Below are 24391 nucleotides of genomic sequence, written 5' to 3'. Positions count from 1 at the left end.
CCCCTGAAGGACTTTGCATAATTAGAATCTGCATAATCCATCCAGAATGGTGCATTGTTTTTATAATGTGTACTGAATAAATTGAAAAGTGTTGCTCAAGAAAACACAGATTTTTGATGAAGCCATTAACATGCTAACAAGGTTACTTAAATAAAGTATATTTGTAGGCACTAAGTTAATAAATATTCTTTGAGTTTCATAGTGCTTGTTAAAAAAATAGAAAAGAATATAGAATTCACAAGTCAGGATGCTACTCAGGATACTAAAACAGCTTTTCATTCCCAGAATGGTTGTGAATTCACAAACATGATCTAAGCTAAACATCTTTTCTGCTAGATCATGGGTGGGCGATCATGGTCTACTGGGAGATCTTTCCGTGATTTGCAGTGTCTGAGGGTTTCTGACTCCAAATTATTTACAATAGCAGCCACAAAAAGCCTTCTTTTCCCTCTTCTGAGTTGGCTGAAATGAGGAAAGGTTGTGGAGGATGGGACTAGGAGTGGACTTTAGTGTGAAAGGCCCGCAAGCTCCGTTCTCATAGTTTAACACAGAGTTTCTCAAACTGTAGGTCATGAGTGACCCACTTGGTGAGTCCTGATGTCTGGTGTGTCCTGGGTTGGTCCCTCCCAACCACACTTGCATCTGGTTGGCTCCAAATTGGAGCCCTCCAGATGCAATTGGAAGCCACAGTGGGCTTCCACAGGCTTCCAGAATCAGTCAGAAAGTCACTTTCGGTTTACAGTACTTTCAAGTTTGTGAAAGTGACTTCTGGTTGCTTCCAGAGGCCTGCAGAAGCCTTCTGAGGCCTGTGGAGGCTTGGAATTGGAGAAGGAGGTGGGTCACAGCACCCTCTGCCACAAAACAAGTGGGTCACAGCAGGGGGAAGTTTGAGAATCCCTAGTTCAACAAATTCCTGGGCTGAACACGTGCTTAGTTGCAACCATATTTGGAATTCTAGCTGGATGTCCACCACTATTACCCAGCCACTATTTTGCATGAAGCTCAGGGTTCTAGTAAAAAACAATGTCAGCCCCACAAGTCTAAAATCTGAACACCCCTATATTAGGTTGCTATATTAGGTTGTCATAAAATTTCTTTCTGCAAATCCAAGTAAATATGGAACTTGCTGGAGCACAAAGTTATAGAGCTAGCATAAAACTATGTATACCCTTTCAAAATTAAATTCAGAAATCTTCCAACCCATCATTTACTTCTCTGCATTATTTTAAGACTAATGTGTTTGGAGAAAGAGAAAAGCAGCAAAGTTTTGTGTTTGGAATAGAGCTTTGCATAATTCAGATCAAATAAAGCAAATGTTAATCAAAAGTAAAGTTTATTCAGGAAAATAAAACAAATTTTTTTGTAGGTTTCATTTTTAAGACCCTCAGGGACCTCATGCTCTGGAGACATATGGGGTGGGAGGGAGGGAACATAAACAGAATAAATGGTTAAAGTCTGTAGGATAAATAATGGTAGCACTGGGTGATGTCATGTGCATACCACCATATGGCCAGAATGGCATAATGCAGTGTTTCTCAAACTGTGGGTGGTGAGACAATTTCAGATGAGTACCCATTCATTTGAATATTGTATTTTTAATATATTAGAGTTGATGCTACCATAATATGTAACTGCATTTGGGGAAATTACAGGCCTGTACTTTTAACAAGCTACTATGTTTATTCTTTTAACAATGATAGTCAAATAGGACTTACTCCTGGGTAAGTGTGGGTAGGGTTGCAGCCTGGGATTGTTAAAAATTTTCCTGCTTCATGATGTCACTTCTGGTCATGACATCACTTCTGGTGGGTCCTGACAGATTTTCATTCTAAAAGTGGGTCCCGGTGCAACAGCCTGCACGACCCTCCCCCTTGAGGGCCATGTGGTCCATTTATTGCCCCTAGAAGTAATTAAATGGCCATAAACCCATCCAGCCACTTAACACCTCTCAGGCTTCTCCAGTTTCAGTTGCCAATTGCTCTCTAACCATGAGAGCTTTTAGGTAGTCAGGCCAATTTGGTAGACTCCTTGAAGCCATGCTCTAGCCTGAGCCCCTCTGACTCAGCTTGTGTTGGAGTTGGTACAACTCCATCTGCTGTCCTGAGGGGGCAGGATGCTGTCCAGAAGGGGTCAAGCTATGGCCCAGTGAATCTGACCTTTCTGCCTGTTCTCTCTGTGATCCTTGTGGGGTGTGGCCCTAACCCTTTATCCTTCCCTTCTCCTCTGAGCACTTCCTCTTGTCCTCTGACCACCGACCTGTTAAGATGGCGCACACCAGGGCTCTGATGCCCAGGCCATCTTGAGCACAGGGCATGCAGGGCAAGGCAGCTCCAGGGCCTTGCTATTTAAGTGTTAGCTGAACCTCTGATCCTAATCAGATGCTGTAAATATACACTCAATGGAACTGTAAGTAAAATAACTTTGCAACTTTAACAAGCCATTGCCCCTTTGTCTTTTTTTCATTGATTAGCAGTCAGCCAGGTGAGGGAGGTTCCCTGGGGTGATACCCAAAAGGGGGGGTCTGCTGCTTATTCTGCTTCCCCCCCCCTCAAAGAAGAAACTATTTTTAATTTCCTCCAACAGCTTGAACCTAGGAGCAGGTTCCTGTTACTGGGGTCTCCAGTTTCCAATGCAATTGCTCTGGATTAGCTCCCACAACTCCCTTGTTCCATCAGTCCCAATAATCCAGTCAGTTGTAATAGATAGGATTTATTGAAGATAGATTTACAGAATAGCTATGCAGACAGCACTGCATCAGTCATAGATTTCAGAATTTAGGGTAGAGCATATCAATACAATACTCAGCACTAATAAAACAATAAAGAGCTAACTCTAACTATCACTCATCAAAGCCTTACATTTCCTGAGGCTAGTCTAACCCATCCCTGCTGCAGTCAAGGCATGTCCATCTTGTCAGAATGGTCAAAGCTCAGGCCCCCATAGCCAGAGGCAAAGCTAGAACAAAGGAAAGCCTTCACCTTTATAGGTCTCCTGACCCCTCCACCAATCAGAACTCAGATCCCACTGAACATTCTAGGGGTGGCCACAAGCCTCCTTGCTCATGGTGGACTACCCTTCCCAACCTGAAGATTTCACAGCTGTACCTTGTTGTTAATCAAGTTGGCCTTGGAGCCAATATAATAGCTTGGTACCCTATCTGAGGGCCCTGTGAATCGGCCTCCTCTACAGTTCTCCCAGATCTGGTATGCACTAATTAGAAGTTGGTTACAGCTGGGCCTTGTAACTCAGGCTGAGCAACATGGCTACAAGCAGAAGCTTTCCTTATTCTGATGTTACCTGATCACCAATATTCACTTGAGAACCACTGGCGTAATGGTTTGGGAGTTGGGCTCAGATCCCCACTTAGTTATGAAGCTTCCTGGATGACCTTGGGCTAGTCACTCTCTCTCAGCCTCGCCTACCTCACAGTGTTGAGGGAAGGAACCATATATACCACCCTGTGCTCCTTCGAGGAAGGGTGGTATAAAAATGTGAAAGATACAAATAAATCTATAGCAGTGGAACCACTGTTTTGATGTTGTAAAGACCACTTAAGATTGGGCTGTTAATGTCATAAGGTGATATTCTCCAAGTTATACTGGTTTAGATTAAAATATGGATAAAAGCAAAAGTCAGAATGAATGCATGTCTGTGTGTCAAAATGCAGACATCTGTTCCCCTATGAATTTGCTTGCAGGAGTGAAGCACCTTAATTTAAAGGACTTTAGATTACTGAAGTGGATTTGCCTCGAGGAGCTTCTGAAAGGGAAAGGGTAATCAACCCTTATTGTGTATACTGGTGCTGTATCTGGTTTGCAGCTCATCAACAATGTGGACCAGTTGCTATGGCACAGAAGGCAGGAACAGGCCCGGTGAGCTAGGAGTACCACCATTAAAATGGCATTTTGGATGGAATGCTAAGATGGAATTTTGTGCAGTTCATGAAGAAAAGCTGAAAGCAGTGTGATCAATCTTCTTTATTATGATTCTGACCTTAGTAGGTGAAAAGGAAGTTATGGGGAGCAGAGATGGAGAACCAAATGAATGCTGGGAGGATGTATAGAGCAATAAGAGCACACCCCAAAGAATTCTGGAACAGGACCAGCTTGGCAAATTGCCATTCATGGAACCTGCCCTTCATGGAATAATGAGCTCTCCATGGACTTGCACCAACTGCACCAGCTAGTGCAAGTCTGAAGAGAGAAAGGAGAAATGCCAAATGCTATCAGAGGAGATAGCATCCAGTGCAAATTGTCTGTGCCGGGAGCTACTACCTCCTGTTTCCATCATGCACCCCATCCTCCTCTATCCCGTTTTCCACCCCCTGCCCTGTTCTACCTCCCCCGCTGACTTACCTGGCTTGGTGGGCACTCTGTCTTCTGTTGCTGGGTATCACTGTCTTCTGTTGCCCAGGCCTCACTGCCAACAGGCCAGTAGTGTGTAGCTCTGCATGCTGATGGCAGTCCATTTGCAATGGCCATAAAGCGCATTCTGCCATCACAGTAGTAGTTCTGGCAGAGGCCCGCCCTGTTAGGATTGGGCCATCAGAGAAATTGAATTGCTTTTAGTTTTGATTTCCCCTTCTCTGTTTTTCTAAACATTTTATTGATTTCGTTTATCCTCCCAATAAAATTAGGTTTGTTGCACTTTCACCATTACTTCTGTATTTCTTCTCCACCAAACCACTGAGCTGTGTCATTGTCCAACTGCACAGGGTCCCATCACACAAAATAGATTTCCCCTGAGTGCATATGCTGATATGTGCTTAAAAACACACCTGATAACACTACTACACTGATGGGCAGTGGCTCTCCAGAATTTCAGACAAGGCTCTTTACCAGCCTTACTCAGAGATGCCATGAATAGAAACCTGGAACTGCCTGCATACAAAGCAGGTGTTTCACCATTGAGTCACAGCCTCTTCCAGTATATACAGTCTCTTTTTCATTGTTACTTGGACTGACTGATAGAGTTGGCCTTCTTCAGGCTGACATTGTTGCAGATGAAATTTATTGCAGTTTAATTCAAAGCAAAGTCATTTCCACTGCCAAGGAAGTAAATGACATTTGAAACTCATTATCTGGATATTTATTTTGGGTGAAAAAGACCATGTGAATTATTAAATGCATAATAATTAATGTTGTGATTTCACCAAGGCAATACTTCCATAATTCATCATTATTTTGTTATATATTTCTGAAGTTGTCATTGAATTCATTTCTTAATCACTTCTTGCCTAGCAATTTCTGATTGCTCTTAAGATCACCCTTCCTGATTAGAAAGCCAACTTCATCATCTCAGAAATAGCTGCCTGAAGAACACTATCAGAAAGATAATTTTTTTTAGAATGAAATGGGCAACTAAAATGCCAAGAAGCTATCTTTGATATATTCTTGTAAAAATCTCATTTATTTTGTTCTAGTAAAATACTTCTGTGATTTATATAAAACTGTTCAGAGGGCCCTATAATTTAGGCTCTTAAGAGGAGGCATGTTGTTGCTTATTGTATCTCTTTCATATATTAATGCACATTTTTATCTCAGTCAAGATTAATTGGAGTCTTGGTTAAGGGAAAGGTAATTTCAGAAGCAGACAATTACCTTGAAGCTCTACAAGTGACATCAACATTCAATAAAACTTATTTTTTCTTGGGTGAGTTCTTCTGTTTTAATGATCCATTGTAAATAGTCACAAATGCTTCTTGAGAAATTTGTGGGGGGCACTTTAAATTCATTTTGAAATTTACTAGTGGGAATGCGCCTGATTACATTCAATAGATTTGATGATCCAGTTCACTGACAATGTAGCAGCAACATGTGGAGGGATTCCCATGGAGCATTAAAGTGCTCTGTTTCTCCTCCTTCCTCTTCAGTGTGCATGCACCAGCATACATATAAGCACTACATCAGGATGATATACGTAAGATCTGGGAAACCTGTGAGCATTTTCAGCATTACAATGCAGCTAGTTTCCCCTCCAAGCTTCCAGTGTGGGCAGAAGCCTTTACATTCACCCAGACGGAAGTGAAAGAAGCTGCAGAGATAGCAATATCCACATTGGTACATGCATGTACAGGGATCAAAGTGACCTGTGGATTATACCAATGATCTTGTCTAGATTCAGGGTGCATCAGGAAAGAGATTGACTTGAAATATCTTGAGTTGCAAAGCTCAACATCCATTCTCAATGCATAGTAAGCACTTCCACATACCTCCCAAAGTATATTGGAGTTAGTGACAACAAAGAATAGATCTAGCTATGGAAAACAAAGCATTAGTTGCATTTTTCATTAAACTATGGAACCACTAATAAATGTGTTTAATAAATACAGAAATACTTGTGGTGCTGTGGTTTAATGAAGAACTCAACTAATGCTTTGTTTTCCATAATGGAATCTATTCTTTGTCATTTTCTGTGTCTGGAGGACATGCCATACTTTTGAAACATGTCACCTCTGACAATGTCCATTTTAAAATCCTTTCTTAATCTAATTGTGGACTTAAACTGCCTAAAGCCTCTGTAATGCATGAGTAACTCTAAATTGCTATGAATCCATACTCCCTAACCCTTTAAACAGACATGATGTTTCATCAATATCTCCTCTACAGATATTGTAAGTTGAATTACCGTGGATAAAGCCAGTTGTATTCCATTGGCTTCAATGGGAGATGAATCAGTTCAAAGCCTCTTTAAATGGAGTATTGATTTTTGAAGGGCAGCTCAGTCCTATCCCCCGTGGCTCCGCTGGGTGCAGCGGCACCACAATGGCTACTGCTAAATCCAGCTGCACCTCTGGGGCTGCCAGAGGCCTTCTTGGTGGAAGGGGATTTTTGTCCCCTTCGCCCGAGTAAGGGCACTGAGGCCGCAGTTTCCTCTATTCTGCACAGGCTATTTTGCATGAAGCATAGGATCCAGTAGTGCAGGGCTCTGCCAGTCCCACCTCCCCACCCCAGTTCCTGCCACACTCTGCCCTCCCCTCTATGGAATGCTTTCTTTAGCCCCTAAGGCCCTTGCCACTTCCCAGATCTCCTACGATACTCCGGGTGGCACCTGTCCGGCACTGAGTTCAGCACCAACTGAGGCTGACTCGTCTCAGTTTGGATGTGCCATATGGCATGTTTGCTACACCCAGCACCAGTGCTGGAGCTTAGTTATCGGAGGTATCTTAGGTGCTGAGCTACATATTTTAGAATTGGACCCTAAGACTCTAAGAACTGCCTTGTGAATCAGCCCAGGGGTCCATCCAGTCCAGTGCTCTGTCTCCAACAGTGGCCAACCAGGTCCTTTTGAGAGGTTCAAAAGCAGGGCATGAGAGCAACGGTTATCTCCTTTGGTTTATTTCCAGTATTTAGTAACCATAAGCATATGGCCTCTGAACACTGGGCTTCTACTCTCTAATACGGCTAATAGTAATAGATAATATTAGCCATATTATGGTGAATAGATAATATGAATGCATTAGTTTAATCCCTTTTTTAAAAGCCGAGTATATTAGCATCCGTTGCATAGTAATTAATTCTACAGATTATATATGTTATATGTTATATGAAGTGGTATTTCTTTCATTGACTTTAGAGTCACAGACTCTTAAATGAAAAGAGATTCTATTCCATATCTAAATAACAGACAGGAAAATAGGAGAAGTTAGACCTGTTTTATCACAGCATTTTAGTCTCTGAATGCAAACTCTGAATACAGTTTCCCATCTGGTTTCATGCCTGTTGGGAATCTGGTGATTGCACAAAGCCTCTAGAAATAGCCATTGGCATGGGATTGGAATTGACATTTAAATAAATAAATAAATAAATAAATTTGAAGTGAATTTTGGAGTTTCTTTCAAGGAGAAAAGGCTGAGAATGTTCATGGGAGTCAAATGTGTTTCTTTCAGAGTGAGATTCTCTCTCTCTCTTTCCTCTCCTCACTCCCCCTTCCCTATTTCTCTACCTTTCTCTAAGTATGAATTGGTGGGGTTTCCCAGGATGGTTGTGCATATCCCTAGGATTGACACTGAAATGTCACACACAGTGGTATTAAAAGTGAATTTCAGGGTTTCTCCCTTGGTGTGACACTGGTGAGGTTGTTAGAGACAGGTTAGCCAGGTGTCTTTCATTTCACTTCATGCTGTCCGAAACCCTGCCTACTCTACAATATCCTTTTTGAAGCACTAGTACTAAAATGGCTTACTTTCAAACAGTCTGACTGAACTGACCCAGAGTACTAAAGTTTGAGTACTTGCATTTAAGCTGATTCAGTCCCACTAATTAATGGAAGTGCATCAGTATAAATCCAAATAATTCAGTTGGTCTGGGTTGCAAATTGGGCTATAAATCAGCTTAATTCAAGTTCTTGTCTGAGCTAGGTTTACTGGATTGCTAGCTGCTGCATGTTTAGTAAAATCATGGAATGTGATCCTGGACAAATCAGTCACAAATAAGACCTGATTAAATCCATGGTGTTTCTGCACAAAATGATAGGCATACTAACTAGCAAAGTGTATATGTAGCAAAATGCATATAAAATTATCCATTAAAATCAAATTATCTCCAAAGTAACCTAGAGCTGTAATCCTATGTGCACTTTCCTAGGAGTGAGCTTACTTCTGAGTAGGCATCCCTAGCACCGCTTTGTAGGGCATTTTCACTGATACTTGCTTCCACCATCAAATCCATGGTGTTTCTGCTCAAAATGATAGGCATACTAACTAGCAAAATGTATATGTAGCAAAATGCATATAAAATTATCCATTAAAATCAAATTATCTCCAGAGTAAGCTAGAGCTGTAATCCTATGTGCACTTTCCTAGGAGTGAGCTTACTTCTGAGTAGGCATCCCTAGCACCGCATTGTAGGGCATTTTCACTGATACTTGCTTCCAATAAGCACATATATTTTTTGAAGAAATATGACTGGGGGGACACACGCATTTCTAACAGTAAATTGAGTTTAACTACCTCAACTTAATTGATTGAATTTATAGCTTGTTTATCCAAACTGTTACCCTGCACATGCCTGATCTTGTCTGATCTCGGAAGCTAAGCAGGGTCAGGCCTGGTTAGTACTTGGAATGGAGACCGCTTGGGAATACCAGGTGCTGTAGGCTTATACCATAGTCTTTCGAGACTGAAGGTTGCCAACCACCACCATCCCAATTGTGTAACAGTATGCTAATTATTCTACTCTATCCCTTCATTAACTGACCAGGGAGGCCTTGCCTAGACAGTCAATTTTGCTATTTCCGTTTGGTTACCTATGTGTCACAGATGATTTTTTTTTTCCTCCCATGAAAGTTAACAAACATGTTATTTGCTATTTCTTTGTGAAACATTTTGGGTGTCAAACATGTCAATTATGCAGTGTGCTAGCAAAACAGTTGATGATGGTACTTTATCATTGCAGTGCAGAAGGAATTAGCATGCATAGACATGTCCTTCCGGGTCACTTCTGTTTGAAAGTGCTTGCATGCAAAGCTGACTTACAGGACACTCTTCTGAGAATATTTCAAATTCTAAGATAGACAATTGTGGCACTTTGCATTTCCTCTACTTCTACCTCCTGCCCCCATCAATTACAACAATGAAGGAATCAGCATAATTTATATTATGCCATAATTTCTGCCAGCTGATAACCTTTCACTTCCTTTATCGATAAATTAATATCCCACCAAGAAACTTTAATTGCTAAGAGCTTATTTTAAAATACTCCTTCCTTTATTGAATTTATTATGCTAATAGGTCACTTCTTTTAATGAACACTATGTATGCATGACTGAGGAACAGCAGCAACCCTTCTGCTAAAGGAGGCTATTTATATAACCATTTAAATAAACATAAAATCCTCCTTGTTTTTAACTCGATGGAGCCTTCTTCATTATTCCTCTCCCCCCAGTCCTTTACTTGCTCTCCCACATGCCAAGCAAGTTTCTCTTTTGCCCCACACAGGTAGGTGGGGAGGATGGATAATGGATCCTGGGATGAGTGGGCTGGGAACCCAAACTGCTTCATCTTTCACTCCGTGACTCAGAGGAATCTAGGACTCTATATTGTACTAGCATCGGGTTCACTATTGTTTACAGCAGGGTGCCTCAGTGTAGCACCCATGGGTGCATGGATGTTTGCAGAATCCCAGATGGAGTCCTCCCTCCCCTGCCCACCTGCTGCCATAACCTTTTCCACTGCATTCTTCACACATGTTCTGAAGAGTGGAGGAGAGCGAAGGAAAGATTGTCTTCTTTCCTACTGGGCAGCTGGGCTAGGCAGTTGATATGAAGGAAGTGGGAAAGGGTGGCAGAGAAGGCAGCAGCCCTGCCTCCTGCCCTAAGACTGATCGCTTCTCTAGGATGTCAGTCATTAGCCTTGCCTGAAGTTGCTGAGGGCTGAATCTTGTGATCTTCTGCAGGTAAAGCATGTGCTTTCAACACTGAGCTATAGCTCCTCCCCAATGGCTCAGTAATGCCCCCCTCAGATCATCCTCACACATTTTAGGTTTCTTTCAACTCTGGCTTGAATCAGAATGTGCTTGTATGAAGAGACTTTCCTTCAACCCTGGCCTGCAAGGTAATTATGCAATATGCACTGCACCCCCCCCCCCCTGACCAAAATGTGCTTGGTTTGAAACACAGACACATCCTGTATGCTGTTTGGCTTTGGAGCAAATTCAATTCACTCACTCCTGAGAAATGGCAGCAAGACAGGGATGAAGATATGAGAGTTAAAGTGAGAATTTTCACACACGCACACATCCTTTCTACTAACCCTCTTGCCTGGCGGGTTATACTGCCCATGCTTTTATTAACATCCGAATGAGTACTTTGCAGGAGCTACTGGATGTAGTATCACTGAGCCATGGGGGCATCTTGACTCCCAGGATTGTCTGGGATTTGTCAGGACAGTAGTTTGCACGCCACTAGCCAGGGTGAGGTCATGCCACTTTTGACCTACCGAGTTGCGGACAGTTCCTGGTGCTGAATGCCAAGTATTCCAAATAGGCCCATTAACTTCAGATATGGGCCTAACCTGTTCAAATTCCCTTGTAGCATATATTTCCTTTGAAAACCATCTGTAAAATTAAAGGGGAAAAAAGGAAGCCCCTTGAAATCAGCATAAATATAGCTTAAGTCCACTTAATTGCATGTTCAGTAAATTCATTTCAGATTTTCTTTCCAAATATTACTCAGAGATGCAGAAATGATGCCATGTGTTCCCACCTCCCAAGCATCTTCCCCACTCCTCCCCCCAAACCCGGCCTCCCATTAGCTTGCTGCAAAGGCCGCTCCACAGAGCTGTCACTGCATATTGCACACCCCACTCTGAAGAGGAAACATCTTCAGAGCACCACTGAAATGCAGACAAACTGTTCCCCTATCTAGAGTGGAACAAAAGAACATTTCTGAAGGCTCATAGAATCCATCAAATTAGTCCACAAGACTTCTTCAACTGTGATGGCCCACACCAGGTGTCTGCTTCCGTACAGACTATTGTACTTACAAGAGGCTTGCTACGTGGCTCAGCCGGATCATCTGGAAAGTACGATGTGAGCATTGCACATCCTTGGCAGTTCCTTGCATATTCCTTTTCAATGCAAATGGGCCAAATAATGTGGTAAGTAGTATCTTGCCAGTGATACGGCCCCTGAGTGGAGCTGTTGCCTCACACATGCTTTCTTCAACTGTCTCCACATGGCGATTGTAAGACTGTATTTTCCACTGCAGGCTGGAGACAGTGCAGCTCAGGGAAGCTGCTTTGATAGTTCTCTCTAGTATATATAGAGATGCTGGCTCTATATAAGGGGCCTGTACACACTCTTGGCTGGATTGCAAGGCCACTAGTGACCCTCGGTGCTTACACAGTCAATTATCTGGCCGTTTATGGAGCACCTGACAGGGTCCTGGGTGTCTGTACCTCACATCTTTTCTGCTCTGCTCATGTATCCATCATGCAGGCTGCTTTCTGTGAAATCTCATATTGCAGCAGTCGTGTTACTTTCTGAAATGTCACAGCCCTTGTTATGAATTGGAAAATGTGTTGCCCTTGAACCCACAAAGGCAGCGTGAGGTTCGTTACCCAGAGTGCTACATCCCAATTTAACACACTGAGGGAAGGTATAGCAGAAAACAGCTTGTTTATTGCTGGTACCAAAGCAAGGCAGCAAGGAGGCCTCAGTTGCCTCAGATCATGCGCAAGTGTAGCTAGATGCAGCTAGCTTTTTATATTCAGTTCAAGCAATATATTCAACAGGCAAAGTTCATTAAATTTCCATCCCTGCTGAACTCAGATACCCCCTTTACCCCCTATTAGTTGTTGCTTTGGCAAGATAATGCAGACCAGCTCTGTCTGGTCTTCAAGGACTAAGGCACTAGACAGCCAGGCACTGAGTCGGGGTGGCTCACAGCTTCTTGCTAACAATCATTTAGGAACAGTGTCAGAACTGATGTTAAAATGGCGTTACTTTGGTTAGAGCAACCATTTTCAACCACTGTGCCATGGCACACTGATGTGCCGCGAATGGTCTGCAGGTGTGTTGTGAGAGTTTGGGGGAGGGTCATTTGTTAAGAGGACCAATGGGGATGTGAGCTCCCTATCAGCAGCTTTGTGCTTTGTCAATTGTCAAAAAAACGATGGTGTGCCTTGTCAACTTTAGTACCTTGTCAGTGTGCCCTGAGACGAAAAAGGTTTAAAATAACTGGGTTAGAGTTTAGTGAGAGCTCTTGGCTCATGGCATCAAAAGGAAACACCTGCACTGAGAATGATGTTTATTGGAAAGACTTGAACCTCATGCAGAATAAAGGACAAGAAGAAAAAATGTTCAGTTTGTCATCTCACAAATGTGGCAGTGCCTTTCTTCCATTTTGGCCTGCTCCTCTGTACTGCAAGCATTCCCAGGCTCTCCAGGGATTTGTCTGTTTGCAACTTGGCAATCGGTTCACATGGAGCCTCCAAAAATTAGTTTCACACCTAAAACATACATTTCACAAGGTTCACAACACATTCAAAATGTAATTGAGGATTTGTTAATTGGAAATATCCATTGCCTTTCCATTGTCTCTGATAATTCCTTGCATCACTGCTCCAGAACTTCTGTTCTGTAGCCCAGATAATATCCATTGCTTCAGACCTTCTTATCTCTGACAAGGTTAGATGCTTATTGTCTTGAGGCTGATAATGGAACTCAGATATAAATTCCTTAATTCTGCCTCAGGGTTGGGATGATTAAGTAATGGTCTATGGCAGGGGTGTCCAAACTTGCTTTATGTTAAGAGCCACATAATATAAACTTCAGCAGTTTTGACAGTCACATATTTAAGAAGTTTTTAACTCCTTAATCACCATGAACATTAGACTTATGTTTAAATCCAGTGTACTCTGAATACTAAACAAAAAGAATCAAAACTCCCACTAGCTTTTTTCTGATTATTTCAATTTTTAATAGCAGATTTGTGTCTATATATACTGCCAGTATGGTTTGTCCTATGTAGACAGGACAGCAGAGGAACTTTTTTGGGGCATATGGTTTCCCTGAAAATATTTGCCTCACCATAACAGAAACTCTGCTCTAGACAGGAATATCAAGTGATACAAAACTGAACCTTGTGTGTTTTAATCAGCAAATGTATGGATATCAAATAAAAAAGAAATGTAAATGCTCTACTGGATAATGAAAAGAAATGAGAAGGAAAATGTGTTAGGCTACATAAATCATAGAATGTATACCTTATAGTCAAACATTGAGACTAACCATCTAACAATACTAGGTTCATTTTGTAGGAAACAATGAGAGGAAATTAGCCTTTGAAACAGGTCAGAGATGGGCACCAGTTACCACAATAAGAAATTTCAAGGTCCACATTGTACATATTAAGAAAGCAATGTGATGAAATGAAATGAAGCTGCTGTGGAAAACAAAAATAGTGACCTGGTAGTCAGTTGATACTGAAAGGAGGAGCTGAATTATCTGTTCTTGTTTCCATGGTAAACAACAGTATGCTAGAAGTGCATTTCCCTCTCTGCAATGGAGGTTAGATAGGAAGCTGCGTTATTCTGAGTCAGCCTACTGGGCCATCTGGCTCAAGTCCTGGTTGTCCAGAATTTCAGACAGGAATTTTTCTCTGCCCTACCTGGAAACAGCTCTGCTCAGTCACTACCCCTCTTCATCGCAGGGAGATGGTTCTTCCGCAGGGTTGAATGGCAGCCCTTGGCAAGGTGACTGTATGAGAAACATCATCCATGCTCACGGGGTCAGCATACATACTTAGGTGTACTGTAGCCATGTGGGGGAGCAGTGTGGAAGTGGAGTTCTTTGCGTAAGAACAGCTAGGATTTATGAGGACATTTAGATGTTTCTGTTAGGGCAGCATATATGGCTTCGGGTAAGAATTGGCATGATTAGGACCCTGGCTTGGATTGTTGGAATGTCTCAAAAACCAGGTGCATGAAGCTGCTGATCTCTCTCCAGTGTTTGCTTTCTCCGGTACTTACCACCCATGACTGCCATTGGCCTGCTGCTGCTGAGTTTCTTTGACTCTTGCCGTTTTTCATTAAGGACTTAAAATGAGTTCTGATAGACCAGACCAAAGTTCTGTATGCTTCAGCTGGCATTCTACTTTCAGATGCCTCCAAGAAGTCTGCACGAAGGCCACAAATGTAAGAGCTCTCCCCTGCTGTTCCCCCTCCTCCCCGCAGCTAGTATTCAAAAGAATTCCTATTGCCTTTCATCGATAGCATTTCCATTTAGCTATCATGACTAATAGACATGATAGGCTATTCCCCCATCGCAGTGTGTTGTCCTTTTGTAAAAGCCAACCAAACCAGTGGTCCGCACTCCACTGTATGGCAGTGAAATCATGGTGGAAGTGGATTCCATATTGTTGCCTACAGGGGGAAGTCAAAATGGGCTCCCTGCAGGCTTCCTGCTAAAGAAAAGCGATGGTAATCCAATAATATATGATATGCAAAAGAGTTCATTATCTTTTTCAGACCTATGTAACCCACCCTTCCAGAAAAGACCTCATAAAAATTGAGAACCACAAGAACTAGTAACTGCTCCCATGAGCATTAATGAAATAATGCACAATCTTGTTCTATGGCGTTCATAGGTTGCAGTATTTTGACAACATATAGTTAATCACAGGTTAACTGTGATTTACTATAATGCTGTTAAGCCCCGACTCTGAAATGTCATATTGGATTTACCATTTATTATGTGTGCACTGAAGTCAGAAGTACATGCACAACTTCCCCAATCACCAGCTGTTTGTTACATTTTTCCATTGTTGTTATACTTTTCAGTTCAAAGGGAATGTCCTCCTTAATGTAGTATCCATTATTAGATAATAAAGTATCTAATCTCTTCAAAAGCCATACATCTCTAACCCCATTATTTTAGCTCTACTACATTATCAGAGGCGGGGGGGGGGGTTTAAAAGGAAAGTGGATTCCTTTGCTTGCTCTGTATAGCAATTAGCTATTACTTAGAGTTAGCCTCTTCCCCTGCACCTTTTGTGTCCTTCAGTTGATATTCAGAATGCCTTAACTAATTTTGCATGCTTCTAAGCTGAATGCCAGCAGACACTTGGCATTTTTAAATGGCTGCCTAAATCCTGCATAATCCTTTCGGTGTCATCTGAGGTTATTTGATCAACTGCTTAGTATTGTGTTATCAGCAAATGTGTACATCTTTTTATTGATTATATCAGCTAAATTGTTTTGGTAGGGAGCACAAGGACAGGGGCTGGGGCTAAAAATACAAAGCAAATTGTTAGGAGTACTGTATTATCTAAACACTCAAGTGCACGCTTCATTATATGCAGGGCATAGATTAACTGCCGTTTGATTTGCAGATTGTCCAAACAAAAGTTTTGCAAGCACAGAGGTGACTTTTCAGAAACAAGTACCTCCTTCTCCTAATAGTAGAATCAACACTCTATATACTTGTACGTAGAAAACACAGACATACACATGTGACCTATGGAAACCAATGCATACATCATGAGGGCAGTCCTATCTTCTCTCCCTAGCCTCTCAGGGCTGTTGTATCACAGCAGTGGCAATCACTGTGGCAGTAGCAGAAGAGTTGAACAGGTTGCTTCTAAAAAGGCTGCATTATTTAAGAAGTAGACCTGGTCTGGAGGTTTTAGGATAGGGTGGACATAGTTAATGGTAGTTCTGCCTCCTCTCTGCACTGCATCTGGGATGAAAAATAAGGATAGTTTAGGAACTGACAGCATACAGTCCCAGGTAGTCTGTACAGTGGGCTCCATTTTGACTCTCATTCCTCGAATACAAAAACAACCTGTCAGCCACAACTAAGAAACAGAAAGCAGTTCAGTCCCTGGAATCTATTTATTCATGTAATTCTGTGGCAAAACACTCAGAAAGGATTGACTGTGTTTGTTGGTTTTTATGTGTCAGGTTCATTTCAAAGTCATGTTCTCAGAGTAGCTTATGCAAAATTGGTGTTTGGTCATTGAAAACACTGAATTCAGAGTGAGAGAGCAGTCTAGACCTGAGGAGCAGGCTAATAATGAAGGTGTCCCAAAAGTGGGTGTATCAGCTGCCAGGAGTGTTTGACTTTGCTAGATTTTCAGTATTTTTATCTATGTTTCTTTGATAGCTACTCTTTATGTAAATGGATTTCATAGTGAAAACTTGTTGCGCCTAGTTTTCCCATAGAATATTGATTTCCCATTTCCTCCACAAGAAAGTCCATCTTATGAAAGAGGATTTGGAATGTGAAAGATATTCAACCTATTGTGGAAAATTTCTAGCCTAATGGTATGGAAATGAGAAAAAACCTATCAGCATGAAGGGCCGGTATGCTAGGCAAGAGGATTTTTTGAATAACGTTGTTGATTTGTCCTTTCCCCATCATCTATGCCATTCTGTGCCTTTGCTTCCAGATTTCACACTCAAACATTTAAACTCGGGCTTTATTTCTGCAAAACAAATGAAACTCAACCTGGCATTAATTAATCAGGAATAAAGACACAATCTTATGCACCTTTACTTGGGAGCGAGGTCCATGAAACACAATGGACTCTAGTAAGCACGTTTAGGATTGAGCTGCTAAACAACGAAAAGCAATGAGACTTCAATTAATTGCAACTCATTTGTTCCATTGGTTTCATTGGGATCATCAGTCACAGTTAACTTTAGCTGGATTAGGACCAGTGTTTTTGGGAACAGTGCAATCCTGTATCTGCCATACATTACTTTGTCTGAGAGTAAATTTCTGTCAAATGTATATAACTCTCTCTCTCTCTCTCTCTCTCTCTCTCTCTCTCTCTCTCTCTCTCTCTCTCTCTCTGTGTGTGTGTGTGTGTGTGTGTGTGAGAGAGAGAGAGAGAGAGAGAGAGAGAGAGAGAAATTTCTTGTTTTTGGTGACGGACCTCCCATTAAGAATGATTGGGCAAATGCCCTAGGCACAAGCCTTTAGGACCCCACAGAAGCCTCTCTGAGGTTCCCAACAGGGTTAGAAACTGTGCTTCTGGTTTTCAAGAAGCACAACTGAAAGCTTTGAGGAAGCCTCAGGAAGCTTCCCTGATGCAGCTTACGGTCGTGCGAGACTCCGTGAGCCTCAGGTGAGTGTGTGTGTGTGGGGGGGAGGGGTGGATTTACACAGGGGGTGGGTGCAGCATCCCGCGGAGGGTGCCATCTTGGACTTTTGCCCCGGGGCACGAGGCTGGGGAGGTCTGCTTATTTTCAACCTTTTCCAGTCTTTTTTCAACATTTTTCATCTCACGGTACACTGACAGGGCACACCACCAGTTGTTTTAATTGACAAGGCATACCATGATGCCGGTGGGAGGCTCACATCCCCAGTGGCCCGACTAATAAATTACCTTCCCATAAACTCCTGTCGTACACCTGTGGACCATTTGTAGCAAACTGGTTGAAAATTCCTGATCTAGAGGAATTTCTTGAGAAATTAATGTACATTGAAAACTAAACTCCTTCCAATGTCTAAAACGTATTATCTTGGGTTTTTGTTTCTTTTTCCGAATTTTATATCATTACAAAGTTGTCAAACTGCAAACAGAATTGCTATTTGCTCACTCATCTAGAAAGGACAGTAGTTTTGTAAAGAGCAAATTGTTTTTTTTTTTTTTTTTTTTAACTGAAATAGTATACTGGTACAACAGTTATGGCCCAAACCTATTCAAGGCCTACAGTGGCAGCTTTCACAATCCACTGCCATAAGCCCTGTTCTGCAGTGTTGGGAAGTTGAGTTGGGTGACTCAGACTCAAGTTGCAAAAATGCGTGATTTTGGATGACTGTGACTTATGAGTCGTGTGTTTGGAAGACTGAAAAAAACTCAAGTTAGGGCCCTCCTGACTCAGCACTTGACTCCACGTATGCTGACTCGAGTTTGCCTGTGTCTGGGTGTGCTTGCTTACTGTTTCACCATGTGGGAAACCTCGTTGGACCACAATTCTGACCGGCGAACAGTAGGGAGTTCCAGCTGGAACGCAGGAAAGAGTTATTGTGAGCAGGAGCTGGGAGGTGGAACTGGGCTCTCTTTTCCTGTCTCTGATAGGGAGGAAGGAACAGATGATCATTGGACAAAGGATCAGCATTCTCATACTTCCATTGGCTGAGGGACGGCAGGAGGATGGGAGGGCAACCCTCATTGAATGACTGGCTGCAGTGGGGATACTTCTGAGCAGGGCTGCCAAGGATCGTCCTGGTAAGTCTCCTAACTGCTGCTCATGACCCTCATCCCTCTCGCCGCTTATGTCCCAGCTCTCACTCAGTCCCTCCCACCCCTCCCACCATCTTTACAGATGGAAGGGGGCAGCAGGGGAATGAGTAGAGAGAACTCCCGCACACACACAGAGTTTGGCAGTAGCCCTGTTTTTCCCATGGCTGGTTTTTAAAGGGGAAATTCAGCCTAGGGGGAGAGAGGAGGCCCAGGAAGGGAGGACTTCACAGCAATCATGCTTTGCATGGCATGGTTCTATTGTTACTTGGGTGGGGGTAAGCCCTCATTGAACAATCGGCTATAGAGGGACTACTTCTGAGTACAGCTGCAAGGATTGTGTCATCTTGATAAGCTTCGCAGCTGCTACTCATTACCCTCCCCTCTCTTGCTGCTTCTGTCTCAACTCTCTTGCCATCCCTCCCACCCCTTCTGCTCTCTTTACAGATGGGCGAGAGCAGCAGGGGAATGTTCAAAGAGAACTCCAACACACATATTCCCTCACAGCAGCCCTGTTTTTTCCATGGTGGGCTTTTTAAGGGAGGGGGGGCAACTCGATTCAAGTTCATCAGAGTCACCAAAGGGAAACTTGGAAAGTAACCCTGTTAGGACCCTTTTTCAAGTCAAGTCATGGGGGGCACTGACTCAGTGACTCAACTCAAGTCAAGCCAATCTGGGTTTTCCCATCCCTGCTGTTCTGGCAGCGCAAAAGCTACACAGCCATCGTGAGCTTTGGATCCACCCGCGCATGCAGCTGGAGGTTCCATGTGCATGCCAGCAGCTGCTGGATGCCCCACCAGAACAGATAAAGTGGCAGCAGGGGCGACTTGGAGACCTTTTGGGGGAGGATTGGGGGAGGGACCAGACTGAACCAGGGATGGGAGAAGGTGGAAGAGGAAGGACCTCAGTGGTGGCGGTGCACACCAAGATCTTATCGCCCTTTTCCATAGGTCCAAGTAGATCCATTGGTGACCAGGGAGCTTACAGGGACATAAGTAAAAATCATTTTCTTACCACTCCTGAGCTGTCTGGTCTCCCCACCACCACCATGCAGGACATACTCTGTAAGCACCACTGCATCAGGCAGGCTGGAGGGGGAGTATGATTGGGCTGTTCAGAAGGGGTGGTCCTGGGCTTTCCCCTGTCCCGGGCCACCTCTAGTTTTGCAACCCCTGTCCCAGAAGTAATTGTGGTGATGTCATCGTCACCACAATTACTTTCACACGGCTGTCTCCTCCCAAAGTACTTCCCACTTTGAAAAAAAAGGGAAAGGAAGGAGGCAGCACAGCTGTGACAGAGGTGTGAAGGGCTCCATTGGAGTATTTCGAGGTCTCTGGAAGTGGCGCCCAGTACAGAGGTGAGTGCTGCTTCCACTAGGTGGACGGTACTCACCTCCTGGGCGCTGCTTCCAGTGGCCCCAAAATGCTACAGTGGAGCCTTTTCCGCCACTTAGAAGTGGTGCAAAAGGCTCTGTCGCAGCCAGGGAAGCAATGCGCATCTCCTCCAAAATTGGAGGAGGCGTGCATCACTTCCCTCCACATCTGAAAGCAGCCCACCTCTTCTTCCCTTTCAGGGACCACTCCTGGTGTGTTGACTCTATTGGCCACCCTCTCCTTTCCTCCTCATCTCTTTTCTCCTCTCCTCCTCTCCTTTCCTCTCCTATCTTCTGGAGGGTGGCCTAGAGAGGCAGCACTAGGCCAGGGGTGTATAGAAGAGAGAATTTCAGCAGGTGCAACTTGTCATCCCACAGATGACAAGCTGCACCTGCTAAAATTCTCTCTTCTATACACTTGTTAAAGGTCCAGCATCCCTAAAGTTGAGAGTTTGAGCACCCCTGCTCTAGGCTGCCCATTTCCTCTCCTCCTATAAAGGAGGAGGGGAGGGGGTGGCCCAGTCTGACATTAAATCACTGCCGGAGAGGCAGCAGCTCGCTGCCTCTCCATTAGTGATTCTGGGTCACCTCCTCCTCCATTGGGAGGGCTTTTTATGAAAAAAAGCAAAAGAAGGTGGCAGAGCTGCTGGCTTCTTTTGCTTTAAAAAAAATACAAATGGGCAGTGGGGGGGGGGCAAGGCTGGCAGCGATGCCCCCTCTTACCCCCCTCTAGGTCCACCACTGCTGTTAAGTGTACAATGTTAAATATTAGTAGAAATCAACATAAACTGGCTTAGCATAGTTGGAAAACCAGGAAAATCCATTTTGAAAAAGCCAAAATCCAGACACTAGGTTCAATGATTGACAGAACTATCGTGAATAGGAGGCTATGCTGAATGGGAAGCATCACTTATTTTTAACAATGCCAAGAAAGTGCAAAGAAAAGAAAATCAGTATTTTGCATGTGTCAGTGAGCAGTAGGCCGCAGGGACTTGGAATTTGTCAGACCTTAGAAGGCTAATTGACACTCATCAAGTCCAATCACTCAGGCCACCAGCAATTAGGGCTGTGAATAGAACTAGCCCCAAACAACCTTTCAAGGATGCCTCTTGCACTAGGAGAACAGTGAATAGCTGTGGATCACATCTTCAAACTTTTTCCATGTTGCTGCTGTTGTTATCCTTGCAAGTAACATCAAAAAAAGCATTTCACTGAAGCCTCAAGCTCTGATCCAATATTAGGGGGGAACGTGCTTGCAAACAGAAGGCTAAGTACACATATTGTTGGGCTGTAGGCCTAGTTGAGGAACTTGACATGTTCTAAGGACAGCTGGTCATCTGTTCAGGGAACGGGATAAAGGAGAAAAAATGGGTCTAGCTGTTTGCTACCCTTTCCATCCCCTGAAGACATGAGCAGATATTCAATGTAACCTCACTAGCTCCTGAACTGGGCTTTCCTACTAGAGAAGTGCACGTACAGCTCTATTGCACATACGTGTTTTCCATCTGTTGGGCTGTAACAGTATTTAGCATACTGAACTTGTTTTTAAGTAACTTGCTACTCTGCATGTCATGGCTTCTTTTTAAGCACCCTGTAATTTCCTTGACTAAAAAAAAATTATGAGGGAAGGCCCCTTTCACCCCCACCCCCTTGGTAGCTATAATTCAGCAAAATATAAAATTACTCCTTTGAGTCAAATGGTTATATTAAGGTATGCAAATTAACTGTAAGAGTAAGCATTCCAACTGCAGCTTGAGGAATAGAAGGGGCACAGAGGTGAATTTGGAGAAGTTACAGCAATATTGTGACACTAGTCCAGCTAGGGTTGGAGCCTGGTGCATTATGGGGTGAAGTCCATGGAATCCAGTTCAGGGTTGTCACTCTGTATTTTTTTTTTTTTCTCCCACAGATTCAGTTAGGATGGATTTTTTTGTCCTTATTGAACTAACAAGATGAGAAGCCTCTTTTGCCTTCAAGGCCTGTATTGGAGAAGATTCCGTATTGGTGCACTAGGAAAGGTAAAATTAGGACATTTTCTCTGCACTCTGCCACTGGATCCTTAAGAGTTGTCCCGTTTTACTGTCAATGACCATCTTGCCTGGAACCACTTCCCACAATGCCTGTGTGTGATGCTATCTCCTTGAAACTCCTCCTCAAAACCCACCTTTTGCATGAAATCATTGACCCAGCTCTGTAGTTCCCATACCATACTGTAATTAAAAATAACAACATGTACTTGAAATAGCTGCATATTCTTCCTCAGCTTTTCCTTTCTTCCAATGCCCCACCTCCATGTCCTCTGTGGTCTCTCTTATATCTTTTTTTAATCCTAAGACCCTCAGGGCAAGGGCCTGACTTCTCACTCTTTGTCAAGCACCATGCACACAGATGGCACTGTAGAAATAGTAATGATGCAGATACCAGTCTGAGCCAGTGCTACCTAGGCTGTAATCCTAACCACACTTTTCTGAGAGTAAGCCCCATTGAACAAAATAGGAGTTACTTCTGAGTAGACCTGTGCCCATAGTAATCCTTCTGGCAAATGCCAGATGCCCCTGTCCCATCCAAATGATAGCAGGGCCTGCAGAAGATTGAATATTGAGTCAGACCTTTGGTCCATACACCTCATCACTGTCAAGACTGTCTGGCTGCAGCTCTCCAGAGTTTCAGAGAGCGGTTTGTCTCTACCCCACCTGCAGATGCAAGGGATTAAACCTGGAACCCACCACATGCAAAGGACATACTCTTCCACTGAGTTAGAGGATTTTTTTTTATCATATTGCTACCAAAGAATTTGCCCAGTCTATGCAAAATATTCATTTGATAGGTTCAGTATGAACTGAAAATGTGAATGCAATATACACAAGTGCTTGCACACCTGCATGAATATGGAATTCGTGTGATAGCTTTTTCCATGGGATCTATTATCTTGCAGTTTATTCAAGGGCAATCCTGTAAGTGGTATTGGATTTCTATACATTCCAGTTTTCACATTACTGGATCAGCTTGAAAAAGATGCACAGATGGCCCATAACGGCATACTTTCAGAGGTATACAATCATGGTAACTGCTCTATCTAGCCGCTTTATGGGTGCAAAACATTGTTTTAAGATTATTTTCTACGGATTGTTGTCCATACTTAACACTACCTACAAGATCCTGGTAGTCATTTCTGGACTACTGTCTTTCCTAGACTATTAAATGGCTTCAGAAGAATCCTGTATGGTCAAATCCTGGTTTCTAGCTATCCAAATCATAGAATCATAGAATGTCAGAGTTGGAAAGGCTCTTAGAAGTCATCTAGCCAGCCCCCTGCTCAATACAGGCAACTGCTACAGCATTACTATTGAAGGCCTGTGCTGGCATTCTATGGGGCACACTGCCACCAAAGTACTGTAAGCACTTTGTGGCAGCAGAAGACCCAGGCATGCTGGTGGAAAGGCTGGAGACTTCCTGCTGGTGCTTGCAGAGTGACAGAGGCCCACTGAAGTAGTTCAGGCCTGTGAAGGGGCAGGGGGAGGGCTAAACGGAGCGGGAAAGAGAGTTGAATGGGGAGGAGATGGGGTGAGGTGGATCGGACCCTGGAGGGAGTCAGGATTGGTGGTGCAAATGTGCACCGAATCCGAGGCCATTCCCAGGCCTGATCCGCCTGCACGGATCAATGCAGACTTGCACCAGTGATATTGCTGGTGCAGGCCCAAGTTATCCATTGCAGCTGCTGGGGCTTACCCCAGGGCAGAGGGACAAGCATCCCGTTACCCCAAGAAGTCCTCCAGCAGCCAAAAATCCTCTATGGAATGTAGCATAGCTGTGCTGGTGCCATGCCTGGCTTTAGGTTGGATTGGGCTGTAAATCCAGCCTGATGGGGAGGGGGTGATTAGCTCAGCAATTTTCAACCTTTTTCATCTCATGGCACACTGAAAAGATAATAAAATTTTCAGGGCAGCCCATCTGTTTTTTTGACAATTGACAAGGCACACCATGCTGCTGGTGGGAGGCTCACATCCCCAGTGGCCCTATTAATAAATGACCTGACCCTAAACTCTTCTGACACACCTGTGGACCATTCGCAGCATATTAGTGTGCCACAGTATATTGGTTGAAAAGTTGCTGCTGTAGTTCACCACAGGTGTGGTCTTCCTGGCCTGTGGATCCGAGGCATCTCGTTAGTCATCATTCATGCATTCTCTGGGTCTGGTATATGCTCTCCTGGCAGGCACCCAACACCAAAACACATCCATATACACATGTCTCTTACATGGCTTGAAGTAAAATGAAATAAAAGGTTGACTTGATAACAGCTTATAGGCCGTTAGAAGGCAAGTAGCC

This window comes from Tiliqua scincoides, chromosome 2, assembly GCF_035046505.1.
Source record: "Tiliqua scincoides isolate rTilSci1 chromosome 2, rTilSci1.hap2, whole genome shotgun sequence".
In the NCBI taxonomy this organism is placed as follows: Eukaryota; Metazoa; Chordata; class Lepidosauria; order Squamata; family Scincidae; genus Tiliqua; species Tiliqua scincoides.
The sequence above is the reverse complement of the archived record's forward strand: the minus strand, read 5'-3'. Positions refer to the sequence as shown.